The sequence below is a fragment of the Balaenoptera acutorostrata genome, chromosome 5 (genome assembly GCF_949987535.1).
Source record: "Balaenoptera acutorostrata chromosome 5, mBalAcu1.1, whole genome shotgun sequence".
In the NCBI taxonomy this organism is placed as follows: domain Eukaryota; kingdom Metazoa; phylum Chordata; class Mammalia; order Artiodactyla; family Balaenopteridae; genus Balaenoptera; species Balaenoptera acutorostrata.
Genome location: NC_080068.1, coordinates 78,628,262 through 78,647,596, shown reverse-complemented (window position 1 = coordinate 78,647,596; position 19,335 = coordinate 78,628,262). Strand labels below are relative to the sequence as shown.

Here is a 19,335-nt window from a genome sequence, read left to right as displayed (position 1 = left end):
TCTCAGCCCTATCCTAAGGTTAGAGGTGGTTTTCCCATCTTGATAACAATAGGGCTTAGGTTTTTGTTTTTGTTTTTTTTAATATTTATTTATTTATTTTATTTATTTGGCCTTACCGTGTCTTAGTTGCGGCACGCGGGGTCTTTTAGTTGTGGCGTGTAGGATCTAGTTCCCTGAACAGGGATTGAACCCCAGGCCCCCTGCATTGGGAATGCCGAGTCTTAGCCACTGGACCACCAGAGAAGTCCTGGCGCTTAGGATTTTAAATTAATTAATTAATTAATTAATTAATCTATGTTTTTTGCAGTGGTCAGGCTATTTTAACTTTAATTACTTTTTTTTTGTTTAATACATCTTTATTGGAGTATAATTGGTTCAAAATACCGTGTTAGTATCTGTTGTACAGCAAAGCGAATCAGCCATATACACACCCATGTCCCCATATCCCCTCCCTCTTAAGCCTCCCTCCCATCCTCCCTATTCCACCCCTCTAGGTCACCGCAAAGCACCCAGCAGATCTCCCTGTGCTAATGCTGCTGCTTCCCACCAGCTATCTATTTTACATTAGGTAGTGTATATACGTCGATGCTACTCTCACTTCGCCCCAGCTTCGCCCTCCCACCCCATGTCCTCAAGTCCATTCTCTATGTCAACTTCTTTATTCCTGCCCTGCAACAAGGTTCATCAGTACCTTTTTTTTTTTTTTTTTTTTTAGATTTCATATATATGTGTTAGCATACGGTATTTGTTTTTCTTTTTCTGACTTACTTCACTCTGTATGACAGACTCTAGGTCCATCCACCTCACTACAAATAACTCAATTTTGTTTCTTTTTATGGCTGAGTAATATTCCATTGTATATACGTGCCACATCTTCTTTATCCATTCATCTGTCGATGGACGTTTAGGTTGGTTCCATGTCCTGGCTATTGTAAATAGTGCTGCAATGAACATTTTGGTGCATGTCTCTTTTTGAATTATGGTTTTCTCAGGGTACATGCCTAGTAGCAGGATTGCTGGGTCATATGGTAGTTCTATTTTTAGTTTTTTAAGGAACCTCCATACTGTTTTCCATAGTGGTTGTATCAATTTACATTCCCACCAACACTGTAGGAGGGTTGCCTTTTCACTACACCCCTTCCAGCATTTATTGTTTCTAGCTTTTTTGATAATGGCCATTCTGACTGGTGTGAGGTGATACCTCATTGTGGTTTTGATTTGCATTTCTCTAATAATTAGTGATGTTGAGCATATTTTCATGTGCCTCTTGGCCATCTCTATGTCTTCCTTGGTGAAATGTCTGTTTAGTTCTTCCACCCATTTTTCAACCGGATTGTCTGTTTTTTTGATATTGAGCCCCATGAACTGTTTTTATACTTTGGAGATTAATCCTTTGTCCGTTGTTTCATTTGCAAATATTTTCTCCCATTCTGAAGGTTGTCTTGTATATGGTTTCCTTTGCTGTGCAAAAGCTTTTAAGTGTAATTAAGTCCCATTTGTTTATTTTTGTTTTTATTTCCATTACTCTAGGAGGTGCATCGAAAAAGAGCTTGTGGGCCAGGGCGACTGGCGAGCACTGAGTCGCTGGGCGCGCGGAGCTGCAGTGGGACGTCTCTCGCGGGCTCAGCCAGTGGAGAGTCTTGGCAAGCAGCCACAAGGGCTAGATCCCAGGGATGAGAATGTCCAGGGGAGATGTGAGCCCACTGGGGCTCCCGCCCACCTGTCGCTGAAGCGCCCCCAGCCCCGGGCCCAGCATGCGCCTGTCGGTGCGGAGGGCACTGCTGGCAGCCGGCTTTGCCCTGGCCCTGGTGCTGGTGGTCCAGCTGGGGCAGCAGGTGCTGGAGTGCCGGGCGGTGCTAGGGGGCCCCCAGCAGGCCATGTGGCCAGAGCAGGAGGACCTCGTGATGGGGGGCACGGACCACATGGAGTACCTCTACGGCAGGGCCATGCTGCTCATCTTCGTGGGGAGTGAGCCCTGGAGTAGCACCACGCTCACGCATGTGATGCTGGACGCCCACCCCGAGGTACACTGCGGGGAGGAGACCCACATCATCCCCCGCGTGCTGGCCATGCCCAGGCCTGGTCCAAGTCGGGCCGGGAGAAGCTGCGGCTGGACGAAGCAGGTGTGACAGGCGAGGTGCTGGATGCCGGCCTTCATCTTGGAGGTGATCGCCAAGCATGGAGAGCCGGCCCTCGTCCTCTGTAACAAAGACCCCTTCACGCTCAAGTCCTCAGTCTACCTGTTGTGCCTGTTCCCCAACTCCAAGTCCCTGCTGATGGTGTGGGACGGCCGGGCCTCGGTGCACTCCATGATCACCCGCAAGGTCACCATCGCTGGCTTCGACCTCAGCAGCTACCGCGACTGCCTCACCAAGGGGAACAAGGCCATTGAGGTGATGTACGCCCAGTGCATGGAGGTGGGCAAGGACAAGTGCCTGCCCGTGTACTACGAGCAGCTGGTGCTGCACCCCCAGCGCTGCCTCAAGCTCATCCTCAACTTCCTCGGCATCACCTGGAGCGACGCTGTCCTGCACCATGAGGACCTCATCGGCAAGCCCGGCGGCGTCTCCCTGTCCAAGATTGAGCGATCCACAGACCAGGTCATCAAGCCCATGAACCTGGAAGCTCTCTCCAAGTGGACTGGCCACATCCCTGGGGATGTGTTGAGGGACATGGCTCAGATTGCCCCCATGCTGGCTCGGCTCGTCTATGACCCCTATGCAAACCCACCCAACTACGACAGCCCCGACTCCATCGTCATGAACAACACACACTGGGTCTTGAAAGGGGACGATAAAACACCAGCCAAGCTGAAAGGCTATTATCTTCAGGTGAACCAGAATAGCACCTCTTCCCACCTAGGAAGCTCATGATTTCCAGGTCTTTGCAAATGGCCTTGTTGCCAGAAGAGAAGAAACTTTGCATTCGAGTGGAAATTGGACCTCTAATCCAAGCATATTGCTTGCTATTAATTGCCAAAACAGAACTGCTCACGAGGAATGTATTTGTACATGTTTGCAAAAGCTGCATCATTGGAAACTTAACCTTGAAACACTCTATCTTAGGATAGTCCGGGGTAGAGAACCAAGAATGTGGAGGTAGTCCAGCTTTTGAAACTTAGGTATTTTATATTTTTCCCCTCGAGAATTTTTTTTAAAGAAATGGATTTGCCATCCTCCTTAATTTGCAGGACTGCCTTGGTGGCTTTGTTTGCTGGAACAAGGCCCACCACCCGTGCCTCTCCTGTTGACTCTTACTTTTGAATTCAAAGAATCTATTTAAGAATTTAATATATGAGGCTTTCTTTGATCCCTCCTCAGTTCTACTCACAGAGAAAAAAATATATATATTATTTGAATAAACTGAACAGGGACTCATTTGTCTGTGCCTTACCTTAAAAAAAAAAGAAAAAAAAAGATCTTGCTGTGGTTTATGTCAGAGTGTTTTTCCTATGTTTTCCTCTAAAAGTTTTATAGTGTCTGGTCTTACATTTAAGTCTTTAATCCATTTGGAGTTTATTCTTGTGTATGGTGTTAGGTGGTGTTCTAATTTCATTCTTTTACATGTAGCTGTCGAGTTTTCCCAGCACCACTTATTGAAGAGGCTGTCTTTTCTCCATTGTATGTTCTTGCCTCCTTTGTTGTAAATTAGGTGCCCATACGTGTGTGGGTTTATCTCTGGGCATTCTATCCTGTACCATTGATCTATATTTCTGTTTTTGTGCCAGTACCATACTGTCTTGATTACTGTAGCTTTGTGGTATAGCTTGAAGTTGGGGAGCCTGATTCTTCAATTCCATTTTTCTTCCTCAAGATTGCTTTGGCTATTCGGGGTCTTTTGTGTTTCCATATGAATTGTAAGATTTTTTGTTCTAATTCTGTGAAGAATGCCATTGGTAGTTTGATAGGGATTGCACTGAATCTGTAGATTGCTTTGGGCAGTATAGTCATTTTCACAATATTGATTCTTCCAATCCAAGAACATGGTTTATTTCTCCATCTGTTTATGTCATCTTTGATTTCTTTCATCAGTGTTTTATAGTTTTCTGAGTACAAGTCTTTTGCCTCCTTACGCAGGTGTATTCCTAGGTATTTTATTCTTCTTGTTGCAGTGGTAAATGGGAGTGTTTCCTTAATTTCTCTTTATATGGGTCTTGTTTTTGTATCCATTAGGCCAGTCTGTGTCTTTTGGTTGGGGCATTTAATCCATTTACATTCAAAGTAATTATCAATATGTATGTTCCTATTACCATTTTCTTAATTGTTTTGGGTTTGTTTTTGTGGGTCTTTTTCTTCTCTTGTGTTTCCCACTTAGAGAAGTTTCTTTAACATTTGCTGTAAAGCTGGTTTGATGGTGCTCAATTCTCTTAGCTTTTGTTTGTCTGAAAAGCTTTTGACTTCTCCTTTGAATCTGAATGAGATCCTTGCTGGGTAGAGTAATCTTGGTAGAGTAGGTTTTTCTCTTTCATCACTTTAAGTATATTCTGCCTCTCCCTTCTGGCCTGCAGAGGTTCCGCTCAAAAATGAGCTGATAACCTTATGGGGATTCCTTTGTATGTTATTTTTTGTTTTTCCCTTGTTGCTTTTAATATTTTTTCTTTGAATTTAATTTTTGTTAGTTTGATTAATATGTGTTATGGTGTGTTTTTCCTAGGGCTTATCCTGTATGGGACTCTCTGTGCTTCCTGGACTTGGGTGACTATTTCCTTTTCCATGTTAGGGAAGTTTTCCACTATAATCTCTTCAAATATTTTCTCAAACCCTTTCTTTTTCTCTTCTTCTTCTGGGACCCCTATAATTCAAATGTTGGTGTGTTTAATGTTGTCCCAGAGGTCTCTGAGATTGTCTTCAATTCTTTTCATTCTTTTTTCTTTATTCTGGTTCTCGGCAGTTATTTCCACCATTTTGTCTTCCAGCTCACTTATTCATTCTTCTGCCTCTGTTATTCTGTTATTGATTCCTTCTAGTGTATTTTTCATTTCAGTTATTGTGCTGTTCATCTCTGTTTGTGTGTTCTTTAGTTCTTCTAGATCTTTGTTAAACATTTCTTGTATTTTCTCAATCCGTGCTTCCATTCTATTTCTGAGATTCTGGATCATCTTTACTATCATTACTCTGAATTCTTTTTCAGGTAGATTGCCTGTTTCCTCTTCATTTATTTGGTCTTGTAGGTTTTTACCTTGCTCCTTCATCTGTGACATATTTTTTTGCTGTCTCATTTGTTTTTTAATTAGTGGGATTGTGTTCCTGTTTTACTGGTTGTTTGGCTTGAGGCTTCCAACACTGGAGTTTGTTGGCTATTGGGTAGAGCTGGATCTTGGTGCTGAGATGAGGAACTCTATGAGACCTCACTCCAATGAGTATTCCCTGTGGTCTGAGGTTCTCTGTTAGTCCAATGGTTCATACTCCAAGATCCTACTGGAGGAGCTTCTGCCTGACCCTGGGCTCTCAAATCAAGATCCCACAAGCCACGAGGGGCAGCAAAAAAAAAAAAAGGAAAAATTAAAATTAGACTAGGAAACTAACAGATATGTTAGAAAGAATGTAAAAATAAAAATATAGATGACTCAACAACCGGAAAGTACATCAGTACCACAATAATAAAAAAGAGAAGGAGGGAAAAGAAAAACAAAAAGCAAGGGGGAAGGCCTTGGCTGTGGAGGGTGGGGCCTAAGCAAGGGCAAGGTTTAGGTGGTGGGCAGGGTCAATGATCAGGACTCACAGGGCTGGAAAAGGCCCTGGGGGATGTGTGGGGTGGGGCTTAGGCTCAAGGAACAGAAAGGTCCCAGGCGTGACCCCACGCATGGTCTCAGAGGGCAGGGGACCTCACCTGGGAGCCCAGCAGGCTTCCTGGGCTCGAGTGGGCAGGGCAAACACCCTCCCCTCCTCTCCTGCTCCTCCTGGATGGCCCCTCCCACCTGCCACTCCTGATCTCACTGGCCTCCCTCCTATGTCCCCAGGACCCACGCAGCCTGGATGGGGCTTTGGAGGGGGGAACCAGCTTGGGAGCTCAGCAAGCTCCCCAGTCCGAGTGGGCCAGGCGATTGCCCTCCACTCCTCTCCCACTGTCCCTGGAGAGTCCCTCCCACCTGCCTCTCCTGATCTCCCCAGCCTCAGGGGCACCAATCTTGTCTGGCCTCCACTTCTCCTCCACCCCACTTCGGTCCCCCTACATCCTACCGGTTCACTCTGGGGTTCCTCCCGTCTCCTTGGCGGTCAGAGTTCCCCACCAGCGGCTGGCAGGTGCCCCAGTTGTGGAGAGATGCTAACTCCGTGTCTTCCCACACCACCATCTTGACTCTAATTAGTTTATTTTTATTTTTGGCTGTGTTGGGTCTTCTTTGCTGTGCAAGGGCTTTCTCTAGTTGCAGCCAGCAGGGGCTACTCTTCATCGTGGTGTGTGGGCTTCTCATTTTGGTATCTTCTCTTGTTGCAGAGCAAGGGCTCTAGGCACGTGGACTTCAGTAGTTGTGGCACGTGGGCTCAGTAGTTGTGGCTCATGGGCTCTGGAGCACAGGCTCAGTAGTTGTGGTGCACGGGCTTAGCTGCTCCGTGACACGTGGGATCTTCCCGGACCAGGGCTTAAACCCATGTCCCCCACATTGGCAGGCGGATTCTTAACCACTGCACCACCAGGGGAGTCCCAGAGCTTAGGTTTTTAACAAGGATTTGACATCTCATGAGGTAAGGAGCTGGAATTTTGTCCCATTAACAAAGTCAAGACTTTCAAAGGCTACTCTAAGTGACAGGTGAAGTAAGAAAATCTCCTCTGGCATAGTAAAAGGACAAGAAAGCTTGTCTGTCTTGGCCTGGGAATCTGGAAAGTAAAAAGGAAGTATTCTTTTTGAATTTGTAGCTACTAGCTTGACCTGACCTCACTTAGATTTGGAGTTTGAGTGTATACCACTGTTGTATTAGTATCCATCTGGGAACTCCCAGTTAGAATTTAACATAAAAAGTGATCTGTGAGTGACATAATCATCTATATAGAAAATCCTAAGGAATCTACAAAAAAGTACTAGTTCTATACGTGATTTCAATAAGCTCTCAGAATATAAGGTCAATACACAAAAATCAGTTGTATTTCTAATTATCAATGAACAATGGGAAATTTAAAATTTTAAATATCATTTACCATAGAATAAAGAAATCATGAAATACTTAGGGATAAATTTAACAAAATATGTGCAAGATCTGTACACTGAAAGTTATAAAACTGTTCTAAGAGAAATTGAAGATTATCTAAGTAAATAGAGAGATATACTGTGTTTATGAATTAGCAACATTATTTAGATTTAATTCTCTCTAAATTGATCTATAGATTCAATGTTATACCAAACAAAATCTCAGCAGATTTTTTGTAGCAACTGACAAGCAAGTTTTAAAATTTGTATAGAAATGCAAAGGATCCAGAATAGCCAAAACCATCTTGGAAGAGAAGAACAAAGTTGGAAGGACTCATGAGATCTGATTTTGAAATTTACTATAAAGCTACTGTAATCAAGATAGCGTGATATTGCCATAAGGATAGATGTACAGATCAATAGAAAAGACTCAACAGTTCAGGAATAGACCAACATGTATATGGTCAATATTCCACGGTAATTCAATAGAAAATGACAGTCTTTTCAACAATTGGTGCTGGAACTGTTGGGTATCCATAAGCAAAAAATAAAGCTTCATCCTTACCTCATATCATAAAAAAAAAAAATTAAGTTGAAATGGAGCATAGACCTAAACCTAAGTTTTTCCAAAAGAAAAGTTGGCTTGGGAAAAGATTTCTTACATAGGACATAAAAAGCACAACCTATAAAAGAAAAAAAAATTATAAAATTGACCTTAATAAAAATTAAAAAGATTGCTCTTTGAAAAACACTGTTAAGAAAATGAAAGACAATCCACACTGAGAGAAAATATTTGGAAAACATTTATTCAAGAGAGAACTTGTATTTAGAATATATATTTTAAAAAAATCTTAGGACTCAATAAAAAGACAGAAGTATGATTTAAAAGATAGAAAAAAGGTTTGAACTTCCAGTTAACAAAAGAAGATATATGAGTGATCAAAAAGCAAATGAAAATATGCTTAACATCGCTAGTCATTAAAGAAAAACAAATTAAAATCACGATGAAATACCATTACACTAGAATGGCTAAAATTAAAGATTGATAATTCCAAGTGTAAGTGAGAAGGTGGACCAACTGAACTCTCATATACTGTTGGTGGTGTGCAAAATGCTCATTTCAGAAAAGCTTGGCAGTTTCCAAATTGCCACTTTGGAAAAGTCTGGCAGTTTCTTATAAAGATAAACATACATCTACCATGCAACCCAGGAATCCCACTTCTAGGTATTTACCCAAGAGAAATGACAACTAATGTCTACATAAAGACTTATATACAGATCTTCATAGCAGTTTTATCAATAATAGTAGAAAACTGGAAAGAACCTAAATATTCATCAATTGGTGAATAGTTAAACTAATTGTGGCCTATCAATGAAATGAATAAATTACTAATACACTTATCAACATAGAAGAATATCAAAAGGATTATGCTAAAGGAAAGGATCAGAAACAAAAGACTACATAGTGTATGATTCCATTTATATGAAATTCTAGAAGAAGCAAAAGTGTAGTGACATAAAGCAAATTGGTGATTGCTTGGGACAGGGGTGAGGGAAGAAGATTGACTGCAAGGAGGCACAAAGGAACTTTTTGAGGTTATGGAAATATTCTATATCTTAATTATGGTGGTTGTTACAAGACTGTTTACATTTAGCAAAACGCATTGACTAGTACACTTTAAGTTACTGAATCTTATTGTATGTAAATTATACCTCAATAAAGCAGATGGAAAAAAGTGGCCTTCTCTTACTATGTTCCTAGAAAATACAAAAACTTCTCTGGAGGTACATACTCTTAATTCAGGCTTTATAGGATTCTCAGAGATAAAGCCCAGCTGAACATGAGATTACCACAAAAAATTTCAAAACACACAGGGAAACTACTAGCCTCCATTGATAAAGAGAGCAACAATAATCAGCAAAATGAGATACCCAAGGATCACAGATAACTAGGCTATTCAGTAGACAGTATAAATTAAGTATATATTAAAATAATAAAGGCATGTAATAAGGAATTTAAAACGTTAGAACAAAAACAAGACATTATTGGGAAAAGACAAAGAGCTTTGAAAATAACTCTTAACCTTTTATGGAAGAAGAAGGAGGAGGAGAAGTAGAAGGAGAAAAAGAAGGGAAAGAAAGTTCATCAGTATCATTTCTAGAAAAGAAAAATGTAGTTTTTGAAATTTTAAAAATTATGGACAGGTCTAACAGCTGATTAAACTAGCTAAAGAGAAAGTTAAGGAATTGGAAAATTGATCTAGGGAAAAATACATAGTATATAGTGTAGAGAGCTAAAGAAATAAAAAATATAAAAAGTTAAGAGACATAAAGAATAGAACAAGAAGACCTAATATATTTCTAACAGTGGTTCAGAAGCAGAGAATAGAATGAAATAGAGTATTCAAAGAGCTCAGAATTTTCCAGAATCAATGGATGACAGTGAACAAAGACATTTTAACATGTCTTACAAGACCTCAAATGATAACCCCTCTTAAGTTTTAAAATCTTTTTCTGTTGTCACTCCTCCAACTTTACACTTCATTCACTGACTAGGATAAACTATAGAAGAGGAGGAGCAACTTGCTTGTGTAAGTAGCAGGATATCATTAGTGTGATTAGTTTCAAATCAGTATGTGCTGAACCCTGAACCCTGAACCCTGAACTTTGTGCATGCTGTTCTCTCTGCCTAAAATATAACCTTTTATTGATGTTCCACTACACTGGACACATTTTTTTTTTCAGTATTTTAATTAAATACTGGAGCTTCCATTTAGTGGTTAAGAGACAGTTTATTTTCTTCCAAGAGTGTCTTTACTCATGATACATCCAATATCCCCAGGGGTTTACTCAGGCCTAAGAACAATGGCCTCAAAGAAACCAGAGAGCCTGTTCCATTTGCTCTTTATGGGTTGCTTGGTCAGCCATGGAGGGATCCTGACCACTGAATTTCCAATGGAACATGCGGGGCTAAAGCTCAAATACCCACTCTTGAAGCTAAGGGTCTGCTACCACTGCTATAACTACCTCTGTAACCTCTACCGTGGGTAAGCAGGAAGACACTGGAGGCTCAGCGTAGTGTTTATCTGGACCTGTGCCCAAGGACGTGTCACCCTTAGTTCTCCTCCCACAACCTCAATAACTGTTCCCCACAACCTCCGTGTGCATTTCCTGTATGACTCTGTATGTATGAGGGTTGGCAACAAAATGAGAAGTCTCTTTCACTCATAATAGTTGGCCCAAATCGCCACAGACTCACATTCCCAACACTTGGTTCCTTACACACAGCTGAGCACAGAGCTAGTCCCCCTTCCATGGCATGTCCCCAGAGCTAAGACTGAGGTCACCAAGTTCTGACAACTCCATTCCCTTTTTTTTCCTTCTTCTAATTTGTACTCTATTTTTTAATCCCTTCTGCAATCACCCTGGCTTAGATCCTAAACATCTCTTTTCCAGAACATCACAACAGTCTCCTAATTAGTCTCCCTGCCTTCACTCATCATTCATACTGCTTTGCTTACCTCCTTGCCACTGCCGTACACTTACTCTCTTGAATTCCTTTCATGCTGTCACCAGACAGATCTTTCTTTTTTAAAAAAAAATATTTATTTATTTATTTCAGCTGTGTTGGGTCTTAGGTGTGACATGAGGGATCTTTTTTTAGTTGCGGCATGCGAACTTCTTAGTTGTGGCATGCATGCGGGATCTAGTTCCCTGACCAGGGATGGAATCTGGGCCCCCTGCATTGGGAGCGCGGAGTCTTACCCACTGGACCACCAGGGAAGTCCCCCAGACAGATCTTTCTAAATTTCCAAACTGATTATGTTCTTCTCTTGATTAAAGTCACATCATGGTGGGACTTCCCTGGTCAGGGAACTAGATCCCACTTGCACGCTGCAACTAAGAGTTTGCATGCCACAACTAAGGAGCTCATGTGCTGCAACTAAGGAGACCCGCCTGCCACAACTAACACCAGCACAACCAAATAAATTTTTTAAAAAATAAATAAATAAAGTCATATCATGGTAAGTCAGAAAGAGCCAGCAAACCCTGGTTCCTTAGCTTGCTAGCTACTTAGCATTTCTGTTGTTTAGTTTCCTCCCCTACAAAAGAGAGATAAACAATAGTATCTATCTCATAAGATTATTTTGAAGATTAAATTTTATAATGTGTGTAAAATTCCTAGCACAATGCCTGGCATTAGTAAATACTCAAAATAATGGTTGAGCATCTCCATTTCCCCTCTCTTCTTCCTAATTGCCTATGATTAAATCTAAGTGTTTCATGACATAAAGATGTCTGCAACATCCTTAGCTCTAAAACGGAGCTGGTTCACTCACACATGGTCTATCTGTGAGCATTAAGCTCCTGTCTCTGGTGTTCACTCAGAACATTCTCGTTCTTGTTGTCCAGGTTTTTGTATTCTTTGATTCTTGTTCACCAAGTTTATATCAGACTTCTGGGTCTTTTGACCTGTTTGGAAGCGCTACACCACCCAGCTAGTCTCAGGCCAACTTCATCTGACTTTAAATTTACATTCTTATGTGATCTGTGTGTAATTGAAGCTTCAGATAGAGGCATTTCCATCAGTCATCACTGTCCAGGTACAACCAAGACAGTTCCTCCCCCTTCTCCTGACCCCCAACCTCCATACCCCACAGAATTCCCCTTCAGTTTTGGGGACTGGACATAGAGTCCTCCAGTATCCTTCCCTGTCTCCCTAACTACTGTCCCTCTCCCTATATGCCATCCATCATTTTTGACATCTTTGCATATTTATCCATGCTATTTTCTCCCTGAGCCACCCAGCAAACTCTAATTTAAGACCTGTTTCAAGCGTTTCTTCTTTGGTAAAGCCTTGCTTGACTCTCCTCCTTTTCCTCTCCTGAAGGACAAGCATCGTGTTTGATTGTATTGGACCCAGGGTGGTGCCAGGTGTGTAGCTGGAGTTCAGTGAATATTTGTTGAAAGGCAGCCCTTGAAAGGATTGGTCATTTAGTTCCAGGTTCTGGGGGCTGCCTTTGCTGCTATCTTTTCAGATACCCATGTCTTCAGTTCTTCCTTTGATTCTATGAACAACTCTGATGTATTTCTGATAAATTCTTTTTTTATTAAGTTACCAAATTTGTGTTATGCTGTTTGCAATTATACACTCCTAATTGATGCAAGCATGCATTGCTTTCTTAATGAGAAAAAAAGTTTGTTTTCTGCAATAGAAATATAAATAGACTCCAATTTAATCAATTGTTCTTTGGCAGCTGTTTTTGAGGAAAGTGAGAATCTTCACGTTCACCTGGTATGGGAGAGCTGAAATTTGACGAGGGTTTTCAATAATGAAGTGAGGACATGGGAGATAGGAGGCACAAGACCACTGGCCAGGACACTGTGCTGAAATGCACACAAGGAATGCCACACTAGGGTCCTCTCCAGGAAGAGAGTACATCCAACTTAGGTTGAATTTTAAAAAATCCTTACAACATAATGTACAACACGATAAATATAATTAACACTGCTGTGTATTATATATGAAAGTTGTTGAGAGTAAATCCTAAGGGTTCTCATCAGAAGGAAAAAATTTTTTTTTCTTCCATTTCTTTAATTTTGTATCAATATGAGATGATGGATATTCACTAAATTCATAGTGGTAATATGTAAGTCAAATCACTGTGCTGTACACCTTAAACTTATACAATGCTGTACACCAGTTATATTTCAATAAAACTGGAAGAAAAAATTAAAAATACAGTGGTGTATACATATATGCATGCTTTTGTAACCATCAGAAATAGGCATGTGTGTATCCATCAGAAATATGGCTAAAAATACTCAAAAAAAAAAAATCCTCCAATAGGCATCATTAGGCAGGTACCTCTCCCTGAACTTATTGGAGGCAGGCCCATCATCTTTAAAACGGTGCTCTACACAAAACAGCTTCTCAAAATGTCATTGACAAATCAGATTTTTAAAAAATCAAATCGTGGGCTTCCCTGGTGGCACAGTGGTTAAGAATCCGCCTGCCAATGCAGGGGACAGAGGTTTTATCCCTGGTCCGAGAAGATCCCACGTGCCGCGGAGCAACTGAGCCCATGCGCCACAACTACTGAGCCCGTGTGCCACAATTACTGAAGCCCACACACCTAGAGCCCGTGCTCCGCAACAAGAGAAGCCACCGCAATGAGAAGCCCGCACACCGCAATGAAGAGTAGCCCCTGCTCACTGCAACTAGAGAAAGCCCATGCACAGCAACGAAGACACTACACAGCCAAAAATAAATAAACAAAATTTTAAAATTTTTAAAAAAGAATTAAAAAATAAAAAATAAAATCATACGCTGAAAGTGAACTTTCCTTGACTTGACTGTGAAAAGAACTTAAGATAGGAGAACAAAGGTAAAAGATAAAGAAGGTGGTGGGAGGGGGATTAGGTCATTTGGGGAGGCATACCACCTAGATGTGCAAGACAGAGATATGTTCCTGGTTGTGCCTTCACCACTATGTGAGAAAGAATTAAATCCAATTAAGGTGCCCATTACTAAGTTGTAAACATATTAGCTTTATTGCAGTCAGGCCTAGCTGCCATCAGTGCTTGATTCAGGGTCAAACACTGTTCTCTCTACTCTTGTAAAATATGCAACTCCATCTTTACTATAATGGGTTTAGGAAGGACAGAAAAATACCATGAGAGGTTTCTAGGTCTTTGACAGATGACTCTTCTTCCTAATTCCTACCCCAATTTTGTGGCATTCTAGGGCAGTTGTCCGCAACTGGGGATGCCCTTCAGAATTATACCTAGAAATTTATAAAGAAAATACACATGGTGGTCCCCACCACAGACCTACTGAATTATAATCCCCAAGGCTAGAGGTTTTTTAAAATTGTTTTTGCTCGCTTGTTTTTATGGAGATAAAATTTGCTTACAATGAAACGCACAGATCTTAAAGTGTTCAGTTCAGTGAATTTGACAACTATATAAACCCAGTAACTACCACCCAAAACAAGATATGGGACATTTCCATCATCCTCATATTCCCTTGTGTCCAGTACAATCTGCTCCAGCATATCAGAGGCAACCATTGTTCTGATTTCTATCACTATAACTTAGTTTGGGGATGCTAGGATTTTAAAAAATACAGGTAAGTGGAGTGAAGTATAGCTACATGAACCAACTTGAATAAATCTCAAAAACATAATAAAAAGCAAAAAAACAAGTTGTAGAAAAATACAAGAAAATGATTTTATTTATATAAATCATTTACAACTTAAAGCAATGACAATTATTCTTTAGAGACATATGCATGTTATAAAAATATAAAGATGTATATGGCAATGATAATCATTTCAGGATAGAGGCTGCCTTTTGTAAAGTGAGAGGGACTAAGAATAGGGAAGAGCACTCAGGGGGGTTTATTTTTTATTTTTAAATACTTATTTATTTATTTAGGCTGTGCCAGGTCTTAGTTGCGGCATGTGGGATCTTTTTTAGTTGCAGCATGTGGGATCTTTTAGTTGCGGCAGGCAGACTCAGTTGCAGCATGTGAGATCTAATTCCCTGACTCGGGATCGAACCTGGGCCCCCTGCATTGGGAGCACAGAGTCTTACCCACTGGACCACCAGGGAAGTCCCAAGAGGGTTTTAATATTTTATTTCTTAAGCTGAGTAGGAGGTACACAGGTGTTCTTTATATTTGTACTTTTCTTTATGTCTGTAATATTTCATAATAAAATAAAACTTCACAGCGGATTTTGATGCACATGCTCTTATAATCTCTACACACCAAGAAATACTCAAATTTTTTATAAATATATAAGTAAAAATTTCAAAAACCAAAATTAATTGTGCCGTCATCTGTTCAAGGAGCCCCCCCCCTTTTTTTTTTTTTTTGCAACAAACTAAGGTTTTATTGCAGGGCGACAAGCAAGGGAGTGAGAGAGCCTCAGATCAAACTCCAGTTTGTCTCTGAGTTAGGGGTTTCTTTTTTTTTTTTAAATAAATTTATTTATTTATTTATTTTTGGCTGCGTTGGGTCTTTGTTGCTGCGCGCAGGTTTTCTCTGGTTACATCGAGCGGGGGCTACTCCTCGTTGCAATGCGCGGGCTTCTCTTGCTGCGGAGCACGGGCTCTAGGCGCGCGGGCTTCAGTAGTTTTGGCACCTGGGCTTCAGTAGTTGTGGCTCGCGGGCTCTAGAGCACAGGCTCAGTCATTGTGGCGCACGGGCTTAGTTGCACTGCGGCACGTGGGATCTTCCTGGACCAGGGCTCGAACCTGTGTCCCCCGCATGGGCAGGCGGATTCTTAACTACACCACCAGGGAAGTCCTAGGGGTTTCTTAAAGGGGAAGAACAAAGAAGCTGGGGTTAATCATCGTCTTGTGACATTTCTGTGACATTTCTTAAACGTAGTTTCAGGAGTCAAGATGTCTCTGGTTTACAATTCTCTCACCATGTAGTCCATGGCTCAGGAGTCAGGTAGCTCATCTTGCCCTGGAGAAACAAGGAGCATTTTAAAATTCTATTTCGGTCCTTACCCTATGGTCTACTGTAATCCATTAGGCACATACACTCCATGAGAGCACAGATAGTGTTCTATTTAATCTTTTAGTCCTCTGAGTACCTAATGTTATATGCATGGCACACACAGACAAAAAAAATTTTTTTTAAATAGAAGATTCTTGGGCTTCCCTGGTGGCACGGTGGTTGAGAATCTGCCTGCCAATGCAGGGGACACGGGTTCAAGCCCTGGTCTGGGAAGATCCCACATGCCACGGAGCAACTAGGCCCGTGAGCCACAATTACTGAGCCTGCGCGTCTGGAGCCTGTGCTCCGCAACAAGAGAGGCCGCGATAGTGAGAGGCCCGCGCACCGCGATGAAGAGTGGCCCCCGCATGCCGCAACTAGAGAAAGCCCTCACACAGAAACGAAGACCCAACACAGCCAAAAATAAATATAAAAATAAATAAATTAACTTAAAAAAAAAAATAGAAGATTCTAAACCTACCAATTGACCCACATTTTAACATTTCACATTTGCAGGTTTTCTATTATCCTGCAATATTTTAAGGCCTCTTGACATCTACAAACATCAATTTCACATCCACCTCCTTTTTAAGGTTTTTGGGTCCAAAAGGAAAAGAGCAGGCCCAAGGACCTAGTGATACCCATCTCATGCCAGTCTTATGTCACCACTATAACATTTAACATGCTAGAGAAGGAGAAAGACAGCTGATACAAAGAAAGAAGATAAAAGATTTTTGTTTAAGATATACAGATTTATGGACAAACAGGAAAACTTACGCATGAGTTGAGTCTCAAAGTTCTCTCCATGTCTTTTGTACATACCTCCTTATGGTATTTTTTGCACCGTATTGCACCTGCTTACAAGTCACCCCTAATTAGACCATGAATGCCTAAATGGTAGAGCCAGAATCATCTGCATTTTTGTTCTTCCGAATCTAGTAGATAGCATTGCTCAATAAACGTTTATTGGAATAAGGACAGGAAAAGTGACGGAGAGGAAGAGAAAAGTAGATGTGTCTGGCACATGGCAGAGAAGAATGGAAACAAATATGCAGAAAGAAGATTAAAGGAAGGTAAGTAAAAGTATTAATTAGGATTAGGTTCAGCTGTGACTGACAGAAAATCCAAATAAACAATGGCTTAAAGAAAAGAGAAGTTCATTTTTCTCTCATGTAAAAAAAAGTCTGGAGATGAGTATTCCAAGGCTGGTAAAGTCTTCACAAATTCTTCTTATCTTGCTACTTACTCAGACTTAAGTTGTGGTTTTTGCCTCATCATCCAAGATGGCTGCTTAACTTCCAGTCATTATGTCCTCATTCCAGCCAACAGAAAGGATAAAGGAGAGAAGTGCTTACCCTCTCCCTTCAAAGACACTTTCTGGATGCTGCACACATAACTTCTGGGCTTACTTCTCATTGCCCAGAGTTTAGCCATGACCACATCTAGTTACATGGGGATTTGGAAAATGTAGTCTTTATTCTGGGTGGCCTCATCCAGGATGAAAATCAGGGATTTTATTACTAAGGAAGAAGAAGAAGTGAGATTAGTGAATCAAGGGTATAAATATTTTTATACATTACTATGTTTATTATACAAATATTATGTATATTATATATATTTTATATTAATTGAATACCAGGAAAATGTACTGTAAAAATGTTTTTCTTTAAAACAAATTCAAGCTTATTCATTTTTTTCTTTGTAAAAGTCTTTTTTTTAAATGAATTTATTTGTTTATTTATTTATTTTTGGCTGCATTGGGTCTTCACTGGTGCGCGCGGGCTTTCTTTAGTTGCGGTGAGCGGGGGCTACTCTTCCTTGCAGTGCGCGGGCTTCTCATTGCAGTGGCTTTTCTTGTTGTGGAGCACAGGCTCTAGGAGTGCAGGCTTCAGTAGTGTGGCACGCGGGCTCAGTAGCTGTGGCTTAGTTGTTCTGCAGCATGTGGGATCTTCCAGGACCAGGGCTCGAACCCGTGTCCCCTGCATTGGCAAGCAGATTCTTAACCACTGCGCCACCAGGGAAGTCCCAAAAGTCTTTCTTGTTATCTACTATGAATGTAAATAACATAGTAGAGCTTTTAAAAGCATGGACTCCAGAGGAGAATGTCTATATTTAAATCATGGCTCCATAGTTTAGTTCCTGTGGCTCTGTAACTTTGGATAAGTCACTTATCCTCTCCAGCTGAAATTTCTTCATCTGTAAAATGAAGATAGCAATAGTACCTACCTTACAGGGTTGCTGCAAAGATGAAATGTATTAATACGCATACTATATACAACAATAAGTGCTCGATAAATCTTAACTATTACTATTTACGGTTGAAACTTTAGAAGATTCAAACAATTAGAAAGAGTAGGAAGGTAATCTATAGTCCCACTTCCCCCCAAAAAACAGTATTAAAATGTTTATGTATTTACTTAAATCTAATTGCTATGGATATTTTTATACTGTTGAAATACTTGTGTATATGATTCGTATCCTGCTTTAGTCCAGATCAACTTCTCTCCCTTCTCCATTCTGCTTTGTGTCCCCAGAAGCTGACCAGTAAGGACTCCATCAATAAGTTCTATTGCGTTCTTCTGTATGGATTAACCCAATACCACATAAGAGTATTTATTTTCCACTCCCTCTTTGAGGGATTGCTGTGGGTTGGCTGTGTCCCTTTATGGAAGGTTCCATATCCTATCAGAGGCTGTCTCTCTCATACGCTACCCTTTCTGGGATCTTCACTTCTGGCCTAGGATTGGTAACAGCTGTTGACAGACCCAAAGCTCTGCAATAATCCTTATTGGTTTCCCTAAACCTTTTGTAAATAATCCCTTTGTTAAATCCCCTCAAATTACGCAGTTTCAGTGTACCAGGTCCTTTCTTCCAGGACTTTGACTGACATACATAGGAGAACAAGAATTTTTTCAGAGAGGTTATTTTAGTAGCTGTATAATATTCTATAGTGCCAATGTACCTTAACAATAATAGCAATTACTTAATGTACCTGTCAAGTACTTTACAGACACCAATTTTATTTACTCCTCACCAACCCCAGGGATTGGTATTTTACAGATGAGGAAACTGAGCCTCAGGGAAGTCTGAAAATTTACTTGCCTTTGGTTTCAGAGCTGATAAGCAGCAAGGTTAGTCCTACTTCTATTCTTCCCATTAAACCCAGTGGTTCCAAAACCTGGCTAATCATCAGAGGAACCTAAGGAATTTTTTTCCCTGTGTCCACTCAAAGAGAGCTTAATTTTGTAGGTCCAGAGCGAGACCCAGAAATCTCTATCTTTATAAAAGTTGCTCCGGGGAGTCTGATGATCAGCTAGATTCAAGAAGAAATTACCTCATTTTAGTATGCGTATGTTTCCTTTTGTTGGATATTTGGATCATCTGTATGTTTTTATAAATAAGACTGCAATAAAGATGGTTATATATAAAGCTTTGCCTTATTTAGTATTGTTCACATAGAATGAGTCTCAGAAGAGTGATGAGTGAATTAATGAGATAAATATTTTTGATTTTTGATGTGCTTCGTTCAAATGTTTATTCATTTAGCTACTTAAATATTCACTTAAAAATATATATTTTTCTACAAATATTTATTTACCATGCTCCAAGCTCCAAGCATTGTGCTGAGGGTTTGCAATGTAACAGTGAGGAAGACACATAGTGGGGAGACGGATATTAAACAAATAATTATCCAAATAAA

The 19,335-nt window shown here is 40.6% G+C and overlaps 1 pseudogene; it reads left to right on the top strand.

Annotated features, from left to right (window-relative positions):
* Positions 1-1,739: 1,739 nt before the first annotated feature.
* On the top strand, positions 1,740-2,962 carry LOC103015021 (protein-tyrosine sulfotransferase 2-like; annotated as a pseudogene).
* The last annotated feature ends 16,373 nt before the right edge of the window (positions 2,963-19,335 follow it).